Below are 16,536 nucleotides of genomic sequence, written 5' to 3'. Positions count from 1 at the left end.
AATTAAGCAGACCACTCTTACCCAGTCCAAAGATCAGGGCTTGATCCATCACCGTTTTTTAGCTCACTGCACCATCCCAGCTCAGAACTTGGCTATATGCAAATTAGTCTGACTCTGGCCCAGTGCATCATGGGAACAGGGCAGACCAAACTACCAAGCCAATTCTTATACTGGGAAGGAAACAAGCTGGCCGGCTCAATTCAGACACTCTGTTCATCACCACCCCCTTTTGTAAATCGATTTTGGCCACTATAGGTGTGGCAGGGTATACTCAGACATGAGTCCCTTTCTCACTGCTCCATCAGGATTCAAGCAAGCCGGGCCGAAGAGGCTGAAATGCCAGAAACCGGTCCCCGGTAGCTTGTCTCCTTTCTGGTAAAGAATTGGCTTGGTAGTTTAGTCTGCCCTGTTCCCATGATGCACTGGGCCAGGGACAGACTGATTTGCATATAGCCATGTTCTGAGCTGGGATGGGGCAGTGAGATAAATAACGGTGATGGATCAAGCCCTGATCTTTGGACTGGGTAAGAGTGGTCTGCTCAATTCAGACACTCTGTTCATCACCACCCCCTTTTGTAAATCGATTTTGGCCACTATAGGTGTGGCAGGGTATACTCAGACATGAGTCCCTTTCTCACTGCTCCATCAGGATTCAAGCAAGCCGGGCCGAAGAGGCTGAAATGCCAGAAACCGGTCCCCGGTAGCTTGTCTCCTTTCTGGTAAAGAATTGGCTTGGTAGTTTAGTCTGCCCTGTTCCCATGATGCACTGGGCCAGGGACAGACTGATTTGCATATAGCCATGTTCTGAGCTGGGATGGGGCAGTGAGATAAATAACGGTGATGGATCAAGCCCTGATCTTTGGACTGGGTAAGAGTGGTCTGCTCAATTCAGACACTCTGTTCATCACCACCCCCTTTTGTAAATCGATTTTGGCCACTATAGGTGTGGCAGGGTATACTCAGACATGAGTCCCTTTCTCACTGCTCCATCAGGATTCAAGCAAGCCGGGCCGAAGAGGCTGAAATGCCAGAAACCGGTCCCCGGTAGCTTGTCTCCTTTCTGGTAAAGAATTGGCTTGGTAGTTTAGTCTGCCCTGTTCCCATGATGCACTGGGCCAGGGACAGACTGATTTGCATATAGCCATGTTCTGAGCTGGGATGGGGCAGTGAGATAAATAACGGTGATGGATCAAGCCCTGATCTTTGGACTGGGTAAGAGTGGTCTGCTCAATTCAGACACTCTGTTCATCACCACCCCCTTTTGTAAATCGATTTTGGCCACTATAGGTGTGGCAGGGTATACTCAGACATGAGTCCCTTTCTCACTGCTCCATCAGGATTCAAGCAAGCCGGGCCGAAGAGGCTGAAATGCCAGACACCGGTCCCCGGTAGCTTGTCTCCTTTCTGGTAAAGAATTGGCTTGGTAGTTTAGTCTGCCCTGTTCCCATGATGCACTGGGCCAGGGACAGACTGATTTGCATATAGCCATGTTCTGAGCTGGGATGGGGCAGTGAGATAAATAACGGTGATGGATCAAGCCCTGATCTTTGGACTGGGTAAGAGTGGTCTGCTCAATTCAGACACTCTGTTCATCACCACCCCCTTTTGTAAATCGATTTTGGCCACTATAGGTGTGGCAGGGTATACTCAGACATGAGTCCCTTTCTCACTGCTCCATCAGGATTCAAGCAAGCCGGGCCGAAGAGGCTGAAATGCCAGAAACCGGTCCCCGGTAGCTTGTCTCCTTTCTGGTAAAGAATTGGCTTGGTAGTTTAGTCTGCCCTGTTCCCATGATGCACTGGGCCAGGGACAGACTGATTAGCATATAGCCATGTTCTGAGCTGGGATGGGGCAGTGAGATAAATAACGGTGATGGATCAAGCCCTGATCTTTGGACTGGGTAAGAGTGGTCTGCTCAATTCAGACACTCTGTTCATCACCACCCCCTTTTGTAAATCGATTTTGGCCACTATAGGTGTGGCAGGGTATACTCAGACATGAGTCCCTTTCTCACTGCTCCATCAGGATTCAAGCAAGCCGGGCCGAAGAGGCTGAAATGCCAGAAACCGGTCCCCGGTAGCTTGTCTCCTTTCTGGTAAAGAATTGGCTTGGTAGTTTAGTCTGCCCTGTTCCCATGATGCACTGGGCCAGGGACAGACTGATTTGCATATAGCCATGTTCTGAGCTGGGATGGGGCAGTGAGATAAATAACGGTGATGGATCAAGCCCTGATCTTTGGACTGGGTAAGAGTGGTCTGCTCAATTCAGACACTCTGTTCATCACCACCCCCTTTTGTAAATCGATTTTGGCCACTATAGGTGTGGCAGGGTATACTCAGACATGAGTCCCTTTCTCACTGCTCCATCAGGATTCAAGCAAGCCGGGCCGAAGAGGCTGAAATGCCAGAAACCGGTCCCCGGTAGCTTGTCTCCTTTCTGGTAAAGAATTGGCTTGGTAGTTTAGTCTGCCCTGTTCCCATGATGCACTGGGCCAGGGACAGACTGATTTGCATATAGCCATGTTCTGAGCTGGGATGGGGCAGTGAGATAAATAACGGTGATGGATCAAGCCCTGATCTTTGGACTGGGTAAGAGTGGTCTGCTCAATTCAGACACTCTGTTCATCACCACCCCCTTTTGTAAATCGATTTTGGCCACTATAGGTGTGGCAGGGTATACTCAGACATGAGTCCCTTTCTCACTGCTCCATCAGGATTCAAGCAAGCCGGGCCGAAGAGGCTGAAATGCCAGAAACCGGTCCCCGGTAGCTTGTCTCCTTTCTGGTAAAGAATTGGCTTGGTAGTTTAGTCTGCCCTGTTCCCATGATGCACTGGGCCAGGGACAGACTGATTTGCATATAGCCATGTTCTGAGCTGGGATGGGGCAGTGAGATAAATAACGGTGATGGATCAAGCCCTGATCTTTGGACTGGGTAAGAGTGGTCTGCTCAATTCAGACACTCTGTTCATCACCACCCCCTTTTGTAAATCGATTTTGGCCACTATAGGTGTGGCAGGGTATACTCAGACATGAGTCCCTTTCTCACTGCTCCATCAGGATTCAAGCAAGCCGGGCCGAAGAGGCTGAAATGCCAGAAACCGGTCCCCGGTAGCTTGTCTCCTTTCTGGTAAAGAATTGGCTTGGTAGTTTAGTCTGCCCTGTTCCCATGATGCACTGGGCCAGGGACAGACTGATTTGCATATAGCCATGTTCTGAGCTGGGATGGGGCAGTGAGATAAATAACGGTGATGGATCAAGCCCTGATCTTTGGACTGGGTAAGAGTGGTCTGCTCAATTCAGACACTCTGTTCATCACCACCCCCTTTTGTAAATCGATTTTGGCCACTATAGGTGTGGCAGGGTATACTCAGACATGAGTCCCTTTCTCACTGCTCCATCAGGATTCAAGCAAGCCGGGCCGAAGAGGCTGAAATGCCAGAAACCGGTCCCCGGTAGCTTGTCTCCTTTCTGGTAAAGAATTGGCTTGGTAGTTTAGTCTGCCCTGTTCCCATGATGCACTGGGCCAGGGACAGACTGATTTGCATATAGCCATGTTCTGAGCTGGGATGGGGCAGTGAGATAAATAACGGTGATGGATCAAGCCCTGATCTTTGGACTGGGTAAGAGTGGTCTGCTCAATTCAGACACTCTGTTCATCACCACCCCCTTTTGTAAATCGATTTTGGCCACTATAGGTGTGGCAGGGTATACTCAGACATGAGTCCCTTTCTCACTGCTCCATCAGGATTCAAGCAAGCCGGGCCGAAGAGGCTGAAATGCCAGAAACCGGTCCCCGGTAGCTTGTCTCCTTTCTGGTAAAGAATTGGCTTGGTAGTTTAGTCTGCCCTGTTCCCATGATGCACTGGGCCAGGGACAGACTGATTTGCATATAGCCATGTTCTGAGCTGGGATGGGGCAGTGAGATAAATAACGGTGATGGATCAAGCCCTGATCTTTGGACTGGGTAAGAGTGGTCTGCTCAATTCAGACACTCTGTTCATCACCACCCCCTTTTGTAAATCGATTTTGGCCACTATAGGTGTGGCAGGGTATACTCAGACATGAGTCCCTTTCTCACTGCTCCATCAGGATTCAAGCAAGCCGGGCCGAAGAGGCTGAAATGCCAGAAACCGGTCCCCGGTAGCTTGTCTCCTTTCTGGTAAAGAATTGGCTTGGTAGTTTAGTCTGCCCTGTTCCCATGATGCACTGGGCCAGGGACAGACTGATTTGCATATAGCCATGTTCTGAGCTGGGATGGGGCAGTGAGATAAATAACGGTGATGGATCAAGCCCTGATCTTTGGACTGGGTAAGAGTGGTCTGCTCAATTCAGACACTCTGTTCATCACCACCCCCTTTTGTAAATCGATTTTGGCCACTATAGGTGTGGCAGGGTATACTCAGACATGAGTCCCTTTCTCACTGCTCCATCAGGATTCAAGCAAGCCGGGCCGAAGAGGCTGAAATGCCAGAAACCGGTCCCCGGTAGCTTGTCTCCTTTCTGGTAATGAATTGGCTTGGTAGTTTAGTCTGCCCTGTTCCCATGATGCACTGGGCCAGGGACAGACTGATTTGCATATAGCCATGTTCTGAGCTGGGATGGGGCAGTGAGATAAATAACGGTGATGGATCAAGCCCTGATCTTTGGACTGGGTAAGAGTGGTCTGCTCAATTCAGACACTCTGTTCATCACCACCCCCTTTTGTAAATCGATTTTGGCCACTATAGGTGTGGCAGGGTATACTCAGACATGAGTCCCTTTCTCACTGCTCCATCAGGATTCAAGCAAGCCGGGCCGAAGAGGCTGAAATGCCAGAAACCGGTCCCCGGTAGCTTGTCTCCTTTCTGGTAAAGAATTGGCTTGGTAGTTTAGTCTGCCCTGTTCCCATGATGCACTGGGCCAGGGACAGACTGATTTGCATATAGCCATGTTCTGAGCTGGGATGGGGCAGTGAGATAAATAACGGTGATGGATCAAGCCCTGATCTTTGGACTGGGTAAGAGTGGTCTGCTCAATTCAGACACTCTGTTCATCACCACCCCCTTTTGTAAATCGATTTTGGCCACTATAGGTGTGGCAGGGTATACTCAGACATGAGTCCCTTTCTCACTGCTCCATCAGGATTCAAGCAAGCCGGGCCGAAGAGGCTGAAATGCCAGAAACCGGTCCCCGGTAGCTTGTCTCCTTTCTGGTAAAGAATTGGCTTGGTAGTTTAGTCTGCCCTGTTCCCATGATGCACTGGGCCAGGGACAGACTGATTTGCATATAGCCATGTTCTGAGCTGGGATGGGGCAGTGAGATAAATAACGGTGATGGATCAAGCCCTGATCTTTGGACTGGGTAAGAGTGGTCTGCTCAATTCAGACACTCTGTTCATCACCACCCCCTTTTGTAAATCGATTTTGGCCACTATAGGTGTGGCAGGGTATACTCAGACATGAGTCCCTTTCTCACTGCTCCATCAGGATTCAAGCAAGCCGGGCCGAAGAGGCTGAAATGCCAGAAACCGGTCCCCGGTAGCTTGTCTCCTTTCTGGTAAAGTATTGGCTTGGTAGTTTAGTCTGCCCTGTTCCCATGATGCACTGGGCCAGGGACAGACTGATTTGCATATAGCCATGTTCTGAGCTGGGATGGGGCAGTGAGATAAATAACGGTGATGGATCAAGCCCTGATCTTTGGACTGGGTAAGAGTGGTCTGCTCAATTCAGACACTCTGTTCATCACCACCCCCTTTTGTAAATCGATTTTGGCCACTATAGGTGTGGCAGGGTATACTCAGACATGAGTCCCTTTCTCACTGCTCCATCAGGATTCAAGCAAGCCGGGCCGAAGAGGCTGAAATGCCAGAAACCGGTCCCCGGTAGCTTGTCTCCTTTCTGGTAAAGAATTGGCTTGGTAGTTTAGTCTGCCCTGTTCCCATGATGCACTGGGCCAGGGACAGACTGATTTGCATATAGCCATGTTCTGAGCTGGGATGGGGCAGTGAGATAAATAACGGTGATGGATCAAGCCCTGATCTTTGGACTGGGTAAGAGTGGTCTGCTCAATTCAGACACTCTGTTCATCACCACCCCCTTTTGTAAATCGATTTTGGCCACTATAGGTGTGGCAGGGTATACTCAGACATGAGTCCCTTTCTCACTGCTCCATCAGGATTCAAGCAAGCCGGGCCGAAGAGGCTGAAATGCCAGAAACCGGTCCCCGGTAGCTTGTCTCCTTTCTGGTAAAGAATTGGCTTGGTAGTTTAGTCTGCCCTGTTCCCATGATGCACTGGGCCAGGGACAGACTGATTTGCATATAGCCATGTTCTGAGCTGGGATGGGGCAGTGAGATAAATAACGGTGATGGATCAAGCCCTGATCTTTGGACTGGGTAAGAGTGGTCTGCTTAATTCAGACACTCTGTTCATCACCACCCCCTTTTGTAAATCAGTTGGATTCTGGGCACCGGGTAAATAGCCCCCTCACCCATCCCAACGCCAACGCACCTATAAATACACTGCAGAGCATCTGTCTGGGCCGCAGTGGTGCAGCTGATTCTATGCCCTGGAGGCTCCGGAAGCGGCGGCCTGAGGTCTGGGATCTGTTTTTCCAGGACAGCCTGTCTGTTCCATAATTCCCAGCTCCTAATTAAAACCTTCCCAAAGCTTCACTACATGTTGCTCCTCAGCAGCCTTCAAGGGAGGGAGGGAGAGGGAAATATGGAAAGAGAAAGAGGACAAGAGAGAGGCAGCTCAAGAGACTAGCATCACTGTTTTCCGAGTTTAGGAAACCCCGTGCCTCTATGGTGATGATGCTGGAGTCCAGCCTATGTTCAAGGCTACGGTGGCTATTGTTTAGAAAGCTGTGTAGTGTACTTAGCGCTACTTTTCAGTAACAAATACATGTCTACTGATTATCCAGAGTAGAGAAAACTCAACCTAAGTTTATTAACTTGGATAGGTCATGCTTAATGGAAGCGGAAACCTCACACACTTGATAGTGTCATGCTTCATCCTAGGCGTCTTCTCACCAAATCTGTAGGACCGTGCCACTGAGGTGGACTCAACCTCCTTGAAGACTGTAACGGAAGGAGGGAGCTCTTGGATAAATCTTACTGGACAACACCGACATGAAGGGGGGTCCAGATGGAAAGTAATAATACCTGAGTGTTCCATGGGCAATTCCTTTATTCAACTGGACACTAGGTATGATTACAATCTAAAGTAAATGGGTGTATGGAGATCAATAGATCAATGACCCAAATGTCTGTCTGCCAATATGTTTCTGCCCGACTAAATTAGCCTAAAAGGTCTGGGGCATTCATCAGGGCATGTGGATCCCTAGTGGTCGTTTGAATGGATAACACTAGATGTGCCTGAGTGGGGGATCATGCTATTAAATCACTCAAGTGGGCCCTACCCAATCGTCAGATGAGTAGGGACTTGATGCACTAGATTTGATTGGGAAGCGGCATCTCGGTCACAGATTGGGTGGTGTCCTTTAAAGTCACACATAGATCAAAAGGTACGCCACTCGGTACTACCTCTGTTCAGCCCGTTCTGTACCGCTGGAACTGAAGTGCATCAGAAATGCCTCCCACAATGTCTGTCAAGAACTTGAGGGACGCCCAGCATCCCCGACATAGAAAACTAGACCTGCAGCATTCTGAATGCACCTCTAGGACAGCATTACCAGACTGTTTCAACTGAAACCCTACAAACTCAGCCAAACCGGACAACAAACCTCCCAGTATTTGCTGTACTGCAGCAGAAGCTGCGACCCTCCCCTCCCAAAGGAACAGGAAAACATGTGATACACACACCCTCCATCTCATACATATGTATATATGTATGTAATTATGTATGAATGTATGTATGTATGTGTATATGTATGAATGTATGTATGTATGTATCTATCCATGTGGGAGTTGTAAAATGCAAACCAAGCCAAAGGGCAGCAGAAGACTGTGCAGGGACAAAGGCAGAGATGCAGTCACGGAGTGATTGGTGGGAAAGGCAGGTTATGCGAGCGGAGGTAGACTCTTACTGCATCAAGATGCGTGGTTTTTTAAGAGGCGTGTCTTCAGTGCTTTATTAAATTCTAGAAGTGTTGGGATGGCCTTGATGGAAACAGGGATGTCCTTCCAGATTCTGGAGGCATAGATAGAGGGCATCCTATGGGATTTATTTTTCAGGATATCCGTCACCGTTGTGACGGAGTAACCCGTCCGCCGAGATCTAAACCAGGCTCTAAGTCACAAATGTCTATTAAAAGAAAGTGAAAAAAAATGTATAACATATTGGAAAACACAGAAATAGACACTAAGGAAAACATGAACGGCAGCCTGGCGAAATTTCTACTCCAAGTGGGGGATCTAAACTCAGATGATAGATGCCAGAGTGCAGGTGTGTAATCAGAGATGAAAGAATGATGGAGACAGCAGAGGGCCAGCAGTCAGAGAGTTAACCACTCTTCCTTACTTAACACGCTGAAAGTTTGCTTTGGCCTGAATGATCCTGTCTTCAAATGGTTCGCCTCATATTTCACAGAACACAGCAAATCAACATGAATGACTGCCTTTCAAACACCACTCCTGTCTCCCTAGGTGTCACCCAGGGATCTATTCTCCCCCCCTCTCTCTTCAACCTCTTTATGGAACCCCTTACCCTCATTCTAAAACAAGCTGGAATCAACCATCACCTATATGCTGATGACACCCAACTTTACTATAAGATTATATCCCACTTAAAGCCCTGTGTGAGGGTGATGTTTTTCACCTTAACAACATGAATAAGACCCAATCCTGGTTCCACTCCAAACAATTCAAACTAAACCCTTACAAAACCTAAAATCATTCTCTTCTCTCCAAAAAACAACCTTCTTCCCATCCACACCTGGATCTCTGACCTTAATGCCCTCAACTGTTCGCTCTCGTTATCCAACTCAGTGAAATCTCTTGGTATCACCATTGACAAAAACCTAACTGTTAATGTACACATAAAAAACTTGGCTAGGAGGAGGAGCCTAGCCTAAATCCGAGATGGCCGCCTGATCCCTCGGCTCCGCCGATCCCTCCGCTTTTCTCCCGGCCCGCGATTTCTCCTGCTGTCAATCCTGTTTTCAAACTGCATTCTCGGGACCGGGAGACGATTTGGCATCCAGCGGTGTGCTTCCCTGATCGTTCCGTGAAGCAGAAGTACCGGGACGCCCATGTCTCCTCTTCGGCGCTGGCGGCAGTGGGACGGTTCCTTTGTTCTCGACATGGCCGGCCATGTTTGAACTCTTTACGGATCCTGCCGCGGAGACGAATTGACCGGCAGGGAAAAGTGGGTGTTTACCGCTGTGGGGCTCTGCTTAGCCTCGATCGATCTCGCGCTTTGATGCTGTTGGGGTCGGCAGTGCAGCGTTGTATCTGCGCCTTGGTTCATGCTTGGCGCTGCTGGCTCGCTGCTCTCCGACGGCGAAGGGGTGGAAGCCATACTGCTGACTGTGCTCCCTGCTCCTGTGATTCCTCCGGGCTGCTGCCAGAGAGATGCCCTGTTGTAACTGCTGCGTTGGCGCCGTGCATGGCGCCAGAGTGGTGTGTGCTGCTTCTGTGCTCCCGGATAGCACACATCCTGTACCCGGACTGGACGTCTATCTAGGTGGGAGAGACAATGGCGACCGGCCTCGAGAGCTGCAACCCTACTACGAGCCCTGTGGGCAGAGGCCCGCTGACCTGTGCACCTCTGCGGTACCATCGAGAATAGGAGACATCATGCGGGCATTGAGCTCTTTCCGATCTGTAATGCTGGATAATGCCCGGGACTTAATTATTGATGTGGTTACGATGGCGCCGGTCCTCCAGGACAAGGAGAAGAGTGCTTCTTTGCCCCCGGGACGTGCTGTCCTGCTTGTCCTCGCCCACCATGACGGTCCGACGATGTCGATCCAAAGCTCATCTCGTATGGGACTGCAGCGGGTCCTGACTTGCGGTGACATCCTGGTGGCTATTGCGGACTTAAGGGCTACATGGCAGCAGAACGCTCGAGAGCTGGGTCGTAAGATTGACGAGGCAGTATTTGAACCGGGGCGACTGAGGCGATCTAGCTCCCTGCTGCCTACAGGTGCTCCTGAAGTGGATACTGTGTTTCAGCAAGCTTGTGCAGTGAAGCGGACTGTCCCTGGATACATCGGTCTGGGTCTACCCATCGACGGAGCCGCAGATACAATGTCTCCCCCCATTCCGAGACCTGAAGATCTGCCTGTACGATCAATACTTTTACATCGTCTGCCGACTTCCCAGTTGTTGGTCCTCCTTGCTGCTTTTGCCTCTGGAGCCTCCTCCCTTCTTCGGTTGAGTGTGCTTCCTCCTGCAAGCGTTGGGACGCTCGTCTTTTTTGACTCTGGACTCGTTGCTAAATGGGGGCATTTATTCTATCCTCTTATGCTTCTTCTTTATCGGGGACGGCCATCTTGTCCCTTTGTTCTGCTTTCGGCGTGCTTTCAGCGGTGGCCTTGTTTGGAAGCATTTCAACGCTCAGGCCAGGGTTGATGGTGTTCTTCGTGCTGATTTTGTCTGCTTGGCTGACGGAGACCCGGACTGAAATGCTGTTCTGGAATATTTGAATGCGCTCTGTGTAATGTTTTTCCCCACTTAAGGTTGTAATTGATGGGCCCAGTTGCTGATCCTTGTTGACGGGGTGGGGGTTTCTGCGGGCTGGAAGTCCAGGGGTAAGTTCTGATGGGGATGTCTGCATTGTGTTTTATTTGTTTGGCTGGCTAAGGCCCGGACTAGTACACTCTTTTGCTACATTTAGCGGTTCTATTCGTGCTGTCATTCCTCACGATTGTGGCCCTCCTCCGGGGTTCGGTGTTTCATGGGAGTTTTAGATTAGGTTACTCTTTTCTTGCTCCCTATATCTTAGGAGTTATGGAATTTTTTTTCTCTTTCTTTCTCTCACTCTCTTATTCTATATTTCGGGTTTATTGGGCGACAGACACACTGCTGGGGGGGGGGGGTAGGCCGTAGCCTCTGCATGCGTGTAGGGTGGGGGTTGGGGGATGGGTTTTTAGTTTCTTCTGTTTCTATGGTGCCTTGTTTTTCTTCTTTATTTTATTTCCTCTTTTCTTTTCTACCTTGGGTCCGTGTCGATGTTGCTGGTGGGCGGGTGGCGGTGGACAATTGTTAGGATGTTGGGACTGATACCCTTGCTGCACACTTTATGGGCCGCCATGCCGCCTGGGGGGACTTGACATTGGGTTGCTGGGCTATGTGTGACTCTGTCGCTACTGTTATATCACGCCTACATGGACCCTGCTTTCTTAGTTTATAGTTTCTATTTTCAATTCAACAGGAACAGTTGGACTTTAATAGCTGCTACAGAAAACTTTTAAAATTAACCTTCAATGCTCCTGAGGCGTGATAGCACGGGATTTACAGTGTAACTGCTGAATACTTGCTTATTGATATTGATGTGCTATTGCTTCACCGTATTGCATGCTCTAGTGCTTAAACAGTATTCGTGGCCGGCCTGAGGGTTGTGGGCCCGTATTTGTACTTTTGTAGATGCACAAATAAAGGTTTTCAAAAAATAAAAAAAAATAAAAAAAAAAACTTGGCTAAAGGAGCTCTCTTCACTCTCCGTCATCTCAAGAAAATGAAACCCTTCATTACAGATGATGACCTCAAATTGGTTGTCCAATCATCTAATTATTCTCTTCACGCAGACTTGCCCAGAATTTTGGCTCCGCCCATTACTCTATATTGAGCTTACCTGTTTCTTGCTACTAGGTAACATTTGCTTTCCTTCATTACCTATATTTATGTTTATAGCTCTTTTGCACATTTGTTAATTAATTAGTTTTTTAGTCTCACCTGTCTGAATGTCATGGTATGGAACAACTGTTTTATTCCTGTACTGTCTTTATGCTCATGTAAAGCACTCTAATACCCCCAAGTCTAGCCAGCGCTATATAAAACCTTACAAATAAATAAATTAAAAAAAGTGACACTGCCTTGCCAATCCCGAGGAAGCCGGGACCTGGAGCCCAAGTGCATCCGGGCGGAAGTGGGACGCGACTGGGCCCGGCGAGAAGCAGCAGACGGCGCTCTATATCCGGCACCCAAGGGTCCGCAGTGAGTAGACCGTGCCGCACCTGTGATACAGAACACCCGCTGACACACCCGGGAGCCTAAGACTGCACGGGCTGCGGGATCGGGGGAGTGCGAGGGGGCCGTTCGGCGGTTGGATCGGACCGCGGGAGAGTCAGTGGCGCTGCACCTATTACGGCGGCCATATCCAGTGTTCCCTCTCTTCCCCCCCCACCCCTTCCCTCCCCGCAAGTTGAGAAAACGGTGGCTGCATCTACGGCGGCGGGGGTAAAGGTGGCGAGCTGCTCCCGGCTGGGACCCGGATCTGGCCATAAGACACACGTGGTGGGCAGTGGCGGGCACCCCCCTTTCAGCGGCGCGGTCGAGCCGCAGAGGCGACCCCCGGAGAGGCTGTGCCGGAAATTGACGTCTGGACATTGGGGGACACGAGCTACCGAGACACAAAGAGCCTGGTGGCGGGGGCAGGTGATCGGCCACGGGCTGATGGCTACTTGTGTGTCTTGAGACCCCGGGCCACTGTGGTGAGGAGACTGCATTACTGGAGTACGAGTGCCCCCCCGGCATTTGGGTTCGATGTAGCGGCCATTGGTATACCTCACACGGGACACTGTGCCACGGTAGCGGAGACAACATAGGCGGCACTGCGGACTAAAGAGAACCTATAGCTCTGAGATCAAAGAGGTTGGAGCGATCGACCTGCGGCCCTGGCGGCGACCAGCACCTGGCATCCATATCAGGTGGCGTCCATGACGAGGGGGGGCAACAGCGGGGGCGCCTCAAAGCCGGGCCCAATGGCCAAATTTGCGGCACCGACTGGGGGAGCCGGGGCATCCGGAGGCTCCAAGACGCCTGGCCCGGATAATGCGACCCTCATGGCGGTGATAACGCAATCCAGGGACATGCTAGATGCAAAAATAGGGGCGGTAGGAGCCGATGTAACCCTGCTGCGTCAAGACCTACGTAACGCCGTGGCCCGCATCACTGAGACTTAGACTAGAATCACCAATGTGGAGGGCGACGTAGCGACACTCAAGAAGAAGTTGGCCAATATGGAAGGGATTCAAAAGGGCCTAGCAATGCGAGCTGAAGACGCAGAAGGACGCGCTCGGTGGAATAACCTGCGATTCGTGGGATTTCCGGAGGGATGCGAGAAGGGAGACATGGAGGCCTTTCTGACCCAATGGTTGGAGGGGTGGCTCCCTCCAGAGTCCCTTTCGCGCTGCTTTATAATTGAACGCGCGCACCGTGCACTGACCCAGAAGCCGCCTGAGGGAGCTCGCCCACAGCCTGTGATAGCCAAACTGCTTAATTATCACGACCGCGACACAATTCTGAAACAAGCACGAGTGAAGGAACCGTTTTTGTTCGAAAATCACAAAATCCTCATATTCCCAGATTACACCAGGTTGGTCCAGCAACAACGTCAGTCCTTCAATGCAGCTAAGGTGCGGCTGCGGGGCCTCAATCTCCAATATGCCTTGCTCTACCCGGCTCGCCTGCGGGTGGTCTTCCAGTCCCGGACTCACTTCTTCGACACTCCAGAGGAGGTGTTCGCCTGGACAGATGAAACGGTCCGCATTAGAGTTAACACCCCTCCGAGCCGAGACTCGGATTCATCATCCACAGCAGGGCCCCCGAGGACCCCCCGGCGCTCGCGGAGCAGGAGTAACTGGAGAGCGCGCAACAACAAGAAGAATCCTCCTCCTAAAGAAGGTGCGACGGAAGCGACAGAAACTGCGGACACTCAGAATCCGGATGCGCGAGGCCCAAAGACACTTGGCGGACCAGAGACAAAATCCTAGAGAAAAGTCAGGGGTCGGAGCCAATCCTTTGAGTGACGGAGCCCTCTTGCAGGCTGCTGTCTAGGATGCCGGATACATCAGTACTTGGACAACCCTGAGACGTGGGTTGGGGAGACAAAGACAAGTAGGCGGGCATAACCCCTCGGTTAGAGGAGTTGGTTTTGTGGGGGGTGAGTTGGGTCTGTGTGGGTAGTTCATGGGGATCCATAGGAATAGTGAGTCTCTAACCTCCCGTTGGGGGTCGGAGATAGCCTATATTGCGACAGGTACTTCAACGTTGCTGAGGTATGGGGTGGGGGGTGGAGGGGAAGTTGAAAGGGTGTCTGGGAACGGAGTGGAAATGTGGGGGTTCGTTGAGGGGGTGTTACAAAGGGGTATAGGGAGGGGGGTCACGTTTTACTGCACAGTGGTTGTTAGGGTCCTATTGCTGCGAGATGAGTGTGTGTGGCCTCTAACACTCGGGCTGTCTGATCTTCTATCCATGAATGGCGGTTGAGGCTTCTGAATCAGGCCTACAAAAGGCATTGATGCGTGTTATGAGCTGGAATGTATGGGGGATGCTGGACAAGATTAAAAGAGGGGCAGTCCTGCGACATGGAAAAAGAGACAGGGCTGATGTGCTGCTATTGCAGGAGACCCACCTCATGGGTTCCAAGACTCTTAGCCTACAGAGATATGGCTACCAACAAGTGTTTCATGCGGGGTTTGTGAGAGGATCCCGAGGGGTGGCTATCCTGGTGCATCGCAGGCTGTCCTACACTCATGAAACTCAGTGGGTTGACGCACAGGGCAGTTATGTGTTCGTTCAGGGCAAAGTAGGCACTGAACAGATAGACTTTGGGAGTGTGTACGCTCCGCCCCCGCTGCAGGGTGCCCTTATTGAAAAGTTATTTGGTGTATGGGCTGAGATCCCTAATGTTATGGCAGTAATAGGCGGGGACTGGAACGATGTGATGAATACACGGATGGACAGACATAGGCTGGGGGTTGAGGCGCCATCGGACACACCTACTAAACTAAATGGCATGGTGAGGGGAATGGGATGGGTAGACACATGGCGGCACCAACACACCCAACACCGTGAATACACGTATGTCTCAGCAGAGCACAAGTCCTTCTCTAGAATTGATTACTTATTTGTCCCCCACACCTGGGTTGGGAGAGTGGAAGCCACAGCGATACTGCCGCGTGGCCTTTCGGACCACTCTCCGGTAGTGCTTGATCTCCTTCTTGATAAGAGAAGGCAGCCTTTCAGATGGTGCCTCTCCACATGGCACCTACAGCAAGAACCCTATCAGTCCCACATGAGGGAAACTATTGCTGACTACTGGAGCAGTAACGATCACCACGACGTGGATGCCACGACCCTCTAGGAGGCTCTGAAACCCACGCTTCATGGGGTGGATATTGCATGGTGCACGGCAGCCCGCAGGGCACGTAGGGAGGACCTAGTTAAAGCGGCAGACCAAGTTAGAGATCAGGAGAACAGATGCAGTGCTGGCGGGGGTGAGGAAGATGTGGGTCAGCTTCTGCTGCTGCAGCAGTCGTATGCCTCCTTGCAGTTAGACGAAGCTCGACAGCTGTGGCTGGCGACCCAGAGCAGGATCAACCAATGGGGCGACAAATCTAGCTCGATGCTATATAGACTATGCCAGAACACTTTTCACGCGCAGTCCCTACCATGTCTTCGAGATGAGTCCGGACGGCCCATGACGGCCCCGAGAGACCTAGCGGCCAGCTTTGCGCGATATCATGAGGCCCAATACACCCCCCGGGAGCTCCTCTCGTCCAGTGACGTTGATAAGTTCCTGGCTGATCTTCCGCCGCGATCGATTTCAGACGAGGGACGGGCTAGACTCGAACTTCCTTTGTCAGCGGAGGAACTAGGTACGGCCCTCGGGGAATTGAATACAGGCAAAGCCCCCGGGCCCAACGGATTCCCTTGCGAATTCTTTAAGAAGTTTAACCTCCAATTAGGTCCATACTATAGCCGAGCAGTAGAGGCAGCCAGAGAATGTGGCCGACTCCCGAGAGACTGGCGACATGCTGAAATTGTCGTCTTCTGCAAACCAGGAAGGCCTCCGGACCAACCCGAGTCGTACAGGCCGATCTCGTTATTAAACACTGAAGCCAAAATCTTGGCGAAGGCGCTAGCCAACCGCCTCCTCCCGTACATTACTGATCTCGTCCACCCAGACCAGGCCAGGTTTATGCCCCATAGGGCAACAAGGCATAATATTAGGCGCGCGCAGGTGGCAGTAGAGGCGGCCCGAGCGGCAGGTATTCCTGCGGCCCTTCTGCTGGCCGACATAGACAGAGTCTTTGACTCAGTAAGCTGGGTCTACCTCCGAGCACTTCTGTCCCGCCTGAACCTAGAGCCCCACTTCTTATCCTACCTACAATTACTGTACACAGATCTCACGGCGTCGGTACGAGTGGCTGGGGCAGTGTCTGATTCCTTTCCTATAGGTAGAGGCACCAGACAGGGATGCCCCTTATCGCCATATTTATTCGCCCTGGCCATTGAACCACTGGCGGCGTGGGTCCGAATGGATGCACAGATGTGGGGCATTGAGTGGAGAGCGGGACCCTCCGACAGAATTGCACTCTATGCGGACGATGTCCTATTTTTCCTTACGGACTTGAATAGATCTGGACC

This window comes from Lissotriton vulgaris, chromosome 8 (genome assembly GCF_964263255.1).
Source record: "Lissotriton vulgaris chromosome 8, aLisVul1.2, whole genome shotgun sequence".
Classification (NCBI taxonomy): Eukaryota; Metazoa; Chordata; class Amphibia; order Caudata; family Salamandridae; genus Lissotriton; species Lissotriton vulgaris.
This window is presented reverse-complemented; position numbering follows the sequence as displayed.